The 8,449-nt window shown below is 55.3% G+C and overlaps 1 long non-coding RNA gene across 1 annotated transcript; it reads right to left on the reverse strand.

Annotated features, from left to right (window-relative positions):
* Positions 1-5,606: 5,606 nt before the first annotated feature.
* LOC115509785 lies at positions 5,607-8,167 on the reverse strand. The gene is made up of 3 exons (XR_003967493.1): positions 8,048-8,167; positions 6,552-6,691; positions 5,607-5,773 (listed from the first exon to the last, which is right to left on the reverse strand). It is a non-coding gene; the product is annotated as an uncharacterized LOC115509785 (long non-coding RNA).
* Between the last annotated feature and the right edge of the window lie 282 nt (positions 8,168-8,449).

Genomic DNA, 8,449 nt, shown 5'->3' on the forward strand with positions numbered 1-8,449 from the left:
GGGACAGCTCTTTATTCTCTCTGAACCTCAGTTTTCTCACCTGTAAAATGGGGGTAACACTAAAAACCTCCTGGCTTGTTATGAGGACGCATTCAAGGGAGACTCAGCAGAAGGTCGTTGTTCTTTGTGTTTTGCGCCCCGTGGAACACCCAAGCTGCCACTGCCGCTCTTGCCTGTTGGTGTCCCCTGCACATGGCACGTGGTAGGCGTTCGATACACGTCTGTCCCGTTGAATTTATTGGGGACCCACCACAGGCTCTGCTCAGACTGTCCCTGCCACTCTGGAGGTGGGCGGGGGGTGAGGTCCAGTGTTCTTCATCCCATCTCACGGAGGTGAAGACTAAGGTTCAGAAACGTCGGGTAGGTGGCTCACTCTCAGAGTTGGTTGGCAAGGACTGTACCCTGACTTATTATCTGACTCCTGACCCTGTGTGATTTCCAGCCCGCTGGCCGTCAGGCGAGAGGGTGACAGAGGAAGGGGAGCCAGCCAGCCCCTCACTGCCTTGCATTGCCACTTACTCCCCTTTGCTTCCAAGCCCACACCCTTGCTGTGGGCTTTGCCTCGGTGGTGGACTCAGCACAATTGCTTTGAGGGAATAGGACCAGGGTGGGGTGGCACCCTGGAGCCAGGGACCCCATAGTCTGGCTTTGGAGACCAGCTAACAAGCTCATCGCCTCACGCCCAGTCTGCAACACAGGCAGCCGGTCCTGCCATCTGGAGCACCTCAGCCCCCTCCCCCCCACCCGTCCAACCCCAGGAGCCCACCTCCCAGCCCGGCACCTCCGATGCTCGCCCTCCCTCCCCAGGATCTGTGGATCTGTGGCATTCTGCCGCCCACACAGAACCTGTCTCCCAAGCTGCATCTCTGGCTCTCATCTCCATGGCAACGCTCACCACCCCCGCGCAGGACCGCTGTGCTCAGCTAACCCGAGGCCTGTGCCCTCCCCTCTGGCTGCCCATTTGGGTTGAGGGGACCCCCCCGCCGCACCTGCTCGAGCCAAGACTCAGTGCTCACTCGTGCACCCGCTCCCTCCCCCGCGGGCCAGAGTGATGTGTGTGCACACATCTGGGCGGAGCTGTGCACAGGTACGTGCGTGCGCCAGCCAGCTCTGCTCTGTGGGGCCTGACGGCCCCCCAGGAAGGCCTAATTGTGTGTTGTGCGTGCGTCCCCTGTGTGGGTTTGAATCTGTCCAGGTTTGCGTGTTGTCTGTGTGTCTGTGTTTGCGTCCCTGGCAGAGGCTGGGGAGGGGCGGGTCCATCCGCCTGCGTGTGCCAGAGACTCGGGGACCGCACTTGCTCTCCGTGCACTCCTCCAGTAGCAGCAGAAGGACCCCAGCTCCAGCCCATTCTCTGGGGAAGTCCAGGGCCCAGCAGTGGCTGGCAGGGGGCCCCACTGGCCATCTTTGCTGTGCTCTCCTCCAGGGCCAGCGGTTAATCCACGGACACGACCTGCTTGTCTTTGGCCCTTGGAATCCACATCCTTTTGCCCTGAGGCGCCACCCAGCTCCATTTTCCTGTGCAAAGAATAGAGGCCGTGGAAAGGGCCACCGTCGTGCATCAGCAGAGAAGGGACGTGCGGCCTCGGTTCCGCTCACCGCTGGCTGTGTGACCTTGCACAGAACACAGTCTCTGAGCCTCAGTTTCCCTGTCCATTCATGATGTCGTACGGACTTTCTAGTTCTGACTACCCGGAATTCCATCAAAGACAACTGTCGAAATACTCCGTTCCCTTGACACGGAGTGTTTCTTCTCTTCATGGCGGCCCTTGTGGCTCGTACATTATCTCCAGCGGATAAGGAGGAAATGGAAGGGCAAAGGAGGGAAGTCACCTCCTTTGATCAGCCCCATCAGCTCTTTCTGCCACCTGCTCCCTGCAGGGCTCTGCCCACAAGCTGCGGGGCCAGGACCGCCACCCTCCTGGGCAGATGCTGGGGCGGGAGTGACAAAGGGCACCAGCCAGCTCCGCTGGGAGGCCCCTCCTCACCCCTGCTGCCGACGGGGCCATAAATCAAAGAGGGAAATGTCAGAAGGAAAAGAAAAAAGGCAGAGCAATCATGCTGCCCCGGGCTGGTGAGTAGTAACACGCATGGAGCGTAGAGATCAACAAGGACTTCACGGGGGGGGACGGGCAAGGCTCAGACCCGGGGCAGTGTGGGAACCAGATGCCTCAGAGGTGCGAAGGGGTGGAGGGGGCCTGGGACCGCCAGGTACTGGGTCGAGTTGGAGGAATAAGGCGCCGGGGCTCTGGGTAGGGTGACAGAACCGTGCTTCTCAGATTTCCCCGCACACACTGGTCACTGGGACGCTTATTGAAATGCACACCCTGGTCCAGCAGGTCTGAGGCGGGGACCTCAGCCTTCGCGTTTCTAACAAGCTCCCAGATAATGCTGCTGCCACCGGTCTGGGCTGCACCTTGAGTCCTACCAGTGTGTGCTGAGACGTCCCACACTCTGGGTTTGAACTTGGATCTGCCCTTAATTAGCTGCGAGGGGGCAAGTGAGTCCCAACTCACCCTGCCTTAGTTTCCTCACCTATAAAATGGGGATGATGGTAGTACCAACTGCAAGGAGGGGGTTAAAGAGTGAATCTATGGTAGTATATGTAAAAGCACTTGGATGGTGCTTGGTGAGCGTATTAGTCTAAAGTGCTGGGCTGGACATGTGCTTTTCGCTGAGGGTAACGGGCTGCCGTCAAGTTTTAAGTGGGGGAGTGGCCTAACGACATCTTGTTTAAAAGGCTTTCTCTGGGTAGTGCTGGGAAATGTGTGGGAGGTGGAGGGCAGGGCTGAATCAGGAGGGGGTGGGGTTGCGAGGGGAGGCAGTGAGCCCGGAACACAGCAGGATGGAAGGAGAGAGGGGCCGGATGACATTTCTGAGTAGAGCTAAGTAGAACGGGCCCAGGAAGGCCTGGAGTCAGCCTGAGGCTGTCCCGCAGCTGTGCACCCCGCGGGGAAGCTTCTGGGCCAGGCTGGTGGCGCCCACCCTGCTGGGCTGCTGCTTGGCTGTCCTGACGTGTCCCGGCCCGGGACAGACCAGCTCACGGCTTGGCCTCCTCAGCCTCACAGGTTCTCAGGCCCCCAGCTCAGCTCCCCTGCCAAGGGGCTCAACTCAGCTTCCTCTGAGGGGCGTTGGCGAGAAGGTATGTGTGCCCGTGAGTGTGTGGGGCTGTGTGCCTGTGGTTGGGGAGAGGAGAGAAGAAAAGGCCGTTGAGTTCCTCAGGTCGAGAGACTAGAAGGAAAGAATTAGGAACATCAGTTCTATCCATGAAGGGATTTAATGAATGATCTTATTCTTTAAAGACTTCTGAAGTCCTGGAGCGCCTGGGTGGCTCAGTCCGTTAAGCGTGCGACTTCGGCTCAGGTCATGATCTCACGTCTCATGGGTTGGAGCCCCGCATCGGGCTCTGTGCTGATGGCTCAGAGCCTGGGGTCTGCTTCGGATTCTGTGTTTCCCCCTCTCTCTGTCCCTCCCCTGCTTATTCTCTGTCTCTCAATAATAAACAAACGTTAAAAAAAAATTTTTTTTAATTTCCCAAGTGCCTACCATGCACTTCATTCACACACAAACAAAGCTTTGACCCTGCCCTCCCAGATCCCAGGGGAGGGTAAGGAGACGACACACACACACACACACACACACACACACACACACATAACAAAGTGCCACAGAATGTGGATCCTCAGATCTCCCTGTACCTGGGAATCCCCTGGGATCCCGTTAAAATGCAGATTCTGGTTCAGTAGGTCTGGTTGGGTCTTGAGTCTGCATTTCTTTTTTTTTTTTTTAAGTTTTTTTATTTGCGGGGGGGAGGGGCAGAGAGAGGGAGGGAGAGAATCCAAAGCAGGATCTTTGATCAGCGCAGAGCCCGACGCGGGGCTCGAACCCACAAACCATGAGACCATGACCTGAGCCAAAGTCGGATGCTTCACCGACTGAACTACCCAGGTGCCCCAAAGAAGACTTAATTTCTAGAAAATTCCTTCCCCTTCTGCTCGTGTGGACTTTGAGCCAAGGGAACCCCGTTCACAAAGCAAGCTCATTGTATGGAAAATGGCACAGCATCCTTCTTTGGAGGGGTGCACTTACCCACCCTGAGAGGACCCGCCATACGTTTGTCCCCCTCCCTCAGGTCCCCATCAAGGTGGGGACAGTCACAGAGACCTTTGCACACTGCTCCCACCTGCTGGAGAGGAAAGCCACTGTGCAAGTGGGAACAGTCCGGCTCAGTCGGTTCAGTGACCGACTCTCGATTCCAACGCAGGTCATGATGTCACGGTTCGTGAGTTTGAGCCCCACATCAGACTCAGAGCTAATAGCTTAGAGCCTGCTTGTGATTCTCTCTCTCTCTCTCTCTCTCTCTCTCTCTCTGTCTCTCTCTCTCCCGCTTGCTCTCTCTCTGTCTCAAAATAAATAAATAAACTTTAAAAAGAAAGAAAGAAAATGCCTCCTTTGCTGCTTCAGTTGCGGTGAGGGCCTCCACCCCCCCGTGCCTCCCCAGTCCCTGGGATGATTTCCTAAATGACGGTCCGTTTGTGGCAGAAAAGCCGAAGACGGACATTGTATCCCGGGGATTTCTTAACCATCTGTTACCAGGTCACTTCTTGGACTAGAGAACGTGGGGAAGACACTGACTCTCTCACCAGCCCCAGAATCGTGGCGCTCGCGGGGCACGTCCAACTACCTCTGTTCAGCACGCCCCCGGCTCAACATTTCCCTCATCGTTGGCACTTCTCCACGAAGTAGACTATTTGATAATTACCAATCACGCCACAGAGCACCGCGCGGTGGGATGTTCTACAGTTATGCTTACCAACGACAGGTGCAGAAATTAGGTGGCATTATGGAAAATGTTTAGCATCTGTCAAGCGAAAAACGCGATATGCAAAGCGAAATCACTGTGGAAGCACGTCTATGGAAGGAAAAAAGAGGAAAGATACTGGACAGGGTAGCATCGACTCTATTGGGGCGGCACCCCAGGCAGAATTCTGGAAGAGGGCTGTCTGGCGGTTTCACCTGCTCTGGACGCCATGACCTTGACTCCAGCTATCGGGAAGAACCGGCCCCTGAAGAGATCTACCTGTAGCCACATCTGCAGAGGATTCACACGGAACGACTGAATCCAAACTCCAGAAGGAGGCGTAGGTAGGGTTGACTGACGCGCCAGTTACCCTGGCCGTGAAGATCCACGACACCTCAAGAAGATATAATGCAGCTAATTTTGTCATTAATCCCTGCTTTTCCCTTCGGAACAACTAAGGCCAACTGTGGCCAGTGCGGTGAAGCAGGCATTTGCCGTTCTGTCTCCAGCCTGGTCTTACCTCCCACGTGTAGCCGATCCCTTCTGCGGGTTTCATTTTCCTTCTGTCATGGCCCCAGACAGCCCCTAAGATCCTTTTGCGTGAGTTAGGGAAGGACGCCCCTCTGGACAGCCCAGCGGCACAGAGCGTGGTGAGGGGAAGGCAGGCCGGATTCTAGCCCCCGCTGGCCAACGCCACGTGACGCACCCTGGGCGGCTGGCACGGTGGGGGACCCTTTGGTCACATTTTCCGTAAGGCTGTATCACTTTTTATAGCGTGAATTAGTATCAACGAAATCAAACAAAGTACTAGAGAAACACCTTTTATGGGTAGGCTTGTTCAACCAGAAAGAAATCTACGGAACTATACTGATGTCCGAAGCCAGTCTTCCTAGGACCAAATCCCGGCTCGGTCGCTTATGAGCGCGGTAGTCTCGGGGGAGGTTAGTAAACTTCTTGGTGCCTCAGATCCCTCCTCTGTAACATAGAGATAATAATAGAGAAAACTTCAAAGGGCTGTTGTGGGGACTAAATGAACTAACATGCGTAAAGCTCTTGAAACAGCTCCCAGAACGTGGCGGATGCCGTGAACGTATCACCTCTTGCTACCGCTGACCGGACGGAGAAGAGAAGCTTGGTCAAGTGCCTGGTTCAAATCCAGACTCCTCCTCTCTCCAGCCTTCCCTGGTTTCTTCACCGAGAAGCAATTCCCGTGTCTTGTGGGTTTCTTTCACACATTTTCTGGTATCTCTCTCACAACGGCTGGGACGGTGTCCCTCACTCTGTGGCTCTGTCTGGGAGCTCTGTCTACCTGCCCCGATGGGAGGGCACCTGGCGGGCAGGAACCACGTCGTCCGTCTTTGGACCAGTGCAATGACTGGTATGCAGCCAGAGCTCAGTCTAGGACTGTTGGTGTCAGTGACTGCACGACCGAGGGCACGCTTCCCTGTCCCCACCACCCACCCCCACCCGGCACCAGTAGGTCCTCAACAATTTTATTTGAACTGGACTGACTTTATTCTGGAAGTTTGTGGCTAGACATCCTCACTGACTCGGTGTCACGGAGACCCCTGAAGGATAAGGGCTTTTTCTCCCGAATCCTGAAGGCTAAGTGGGCCTTCCTGCCCTCCCAGGTCGACTGAATGCCTGGCAGAGATGTGCTCAGGGATGGTCCACCCACCCCAAGAGGTTCCCAAGTAGTTGGCAGAGACGTTTCGCATTCAGATTACACACTGCCGGGATACCCACTGCCTACCTTTCTGGAAACGTCTAGGGTTTCTCTCTGGTCCGTTGTTCTCCCCGGTGATCACTGTAGAAACCCATTCTTTTGTCTTCAGCAATAACAACCCAATTCCCAGGACTCCAGATGGAAAATAACAGCCTTGATGTCCAGACCTTTGTGGGGGGTGGGGGGGAGCCAGACAGAATCATCCCGGCTGTGGGGGTTCTGCCCGCGCCAGACCGAAAGCGTCGAGCCCAAATGACTCCTTGAGGCTTCGTTAGAATTCACCACGGCCCCATCCTCACCGTTGTCTCTGAGCGGGAAGGCGGGGAAACAATAAGGCAGATTGTGCCCTGTGTGCGAGGAGTGAACCTGGACACCACTGAGCTTAATTACAGCCGACGAGTCCAATGTCTGGGAGCCCCCAGGAAGTGCTCCCTGGGGCTCCCCCAGAGGAGCTCAGATGTGTTCCACTCCGTTGTGCAAACAAAATGAACTCTGCTGACCAAAGGCCTTTCTGACCAAGATAAAAATGGATTTCTGTCAGTCACCAAGGGCCCCTTGCCTGGGTGCGAGGGGCTCAGATGGTTTTAGTGCCACGTCTGACCAGACGGCCCATGGCGGTGTGTGTAATAAGCATCAGGGCTTTCTCCGGTGGCTCGGAGGCTAAGCTCATTATCCAAGGAACAAATGGAATACGAAGGCTGCCTCAGTGCTGCCAGGGCCCATTAAGAAATGTGCTGTGAAACAAAGTGAGTACATGGGGCCGTGGTGCGGAGCAGAAACCCGGAAGCAGAGACGACAGAGGGAAGGCTGGCTTTCCACCCTCAGCACCTGCTAAGTGGCTCGCTCTGCGAGATTCCGCAAGCCCACGCTCCCGCCACCCGCCTTTCGCGTCACCTGGTGCCCACCCCGAAAACAAAGCGCCTTGCCGACAGAATTTCCAAAGGGCCCCCCCGCCGACCCCCGTCGCACAGAATCATTCTCATTGAGAAGCAAGAGATCGGTGCCTTGTGTTCTCCAACTCCTGACCAGAATAAACGTCCCGTTGTTTTCTGTGGACCTCACGGTCATTCCTTAAACAAGCAAGAACCAGTTGACATCTTTCTTTCTTAATTCACGTACCTCAAATCGGATTAACATTATCTTATGACCCCCTTATCGATGCTGACTCTTCTGAACATTCTCTTCCCTCCTGGGTTCTCTCTCCCAAAGCCAGAAGGCTTGGAGTCAGAACCTCCCTGCTCCCCTCCACTGGTTCTCCATCCTGGCTGCACACGAGGGTCCCCTCCAGGGCCTTTTGAGAATCACCGCCGCCCCTGCACCACCCCAGACCAACTCAGAAGAACTGAGAGTCGGGCCTGGGCCTCGAACCCCATTGGAAGGATTCTCTACTCCTCCTGACTTACCCCCTCGGCTTTTCTCAGCTCTGCGTCCCCTCCCTCCCACCCTGGCCACCTCCTTCAGACCACTTGCTTTTGTCACCCAGCGATGACACTCTGGTCCTCCCCTGCCCCCGCCAGACATACCTTCTGGCTTTCCTGAATTTACTGCCACGGTGATGTGTCTCAAATGGCTCACAGATCTTGTCACTGCCTCTCCCCATTTTCTAGGCATCCACTATGACCGGGCACTGTTCTAGGTCTAGAGAACCGTGCGTCTAGAGAATCAGTCTCTGCTCTCGTGGAGATTATAGTCATATTTGCCCAGGGGAAACGTTAACTATCAAACTATGCCAGTAATTGTTTAATAACAGCTGTGACTCATACCTGGAGGAAGAGGTAACATGAGAATATCTCCCCTGCTGAAAATTTCCCGGTGGTTCCTGGAGCCCCAGGACTCCTGGCTGATGGTTAAAGTTCAACTGGCCCCACTGTCACTGTGTGCCTTAAGGGCCATCTCACCAAACAAGTCCTTCGAGTACACAGTGT

This window comes from Lynx canadensis, chromosome A3, assembly GCF_007474595.2.
Source record: "Lynx canadensis isolate LIC74 chromosome A3, mLynCan4.pri.v2, whole genome shotgun sequence".
Classification (NCBI taxonomy): domain Eukaryota; kingdom Metazoa; phylum Chordata; class Mammalia; order Carnivora; family Felidae; genus Lynx; species Lynx canadensis.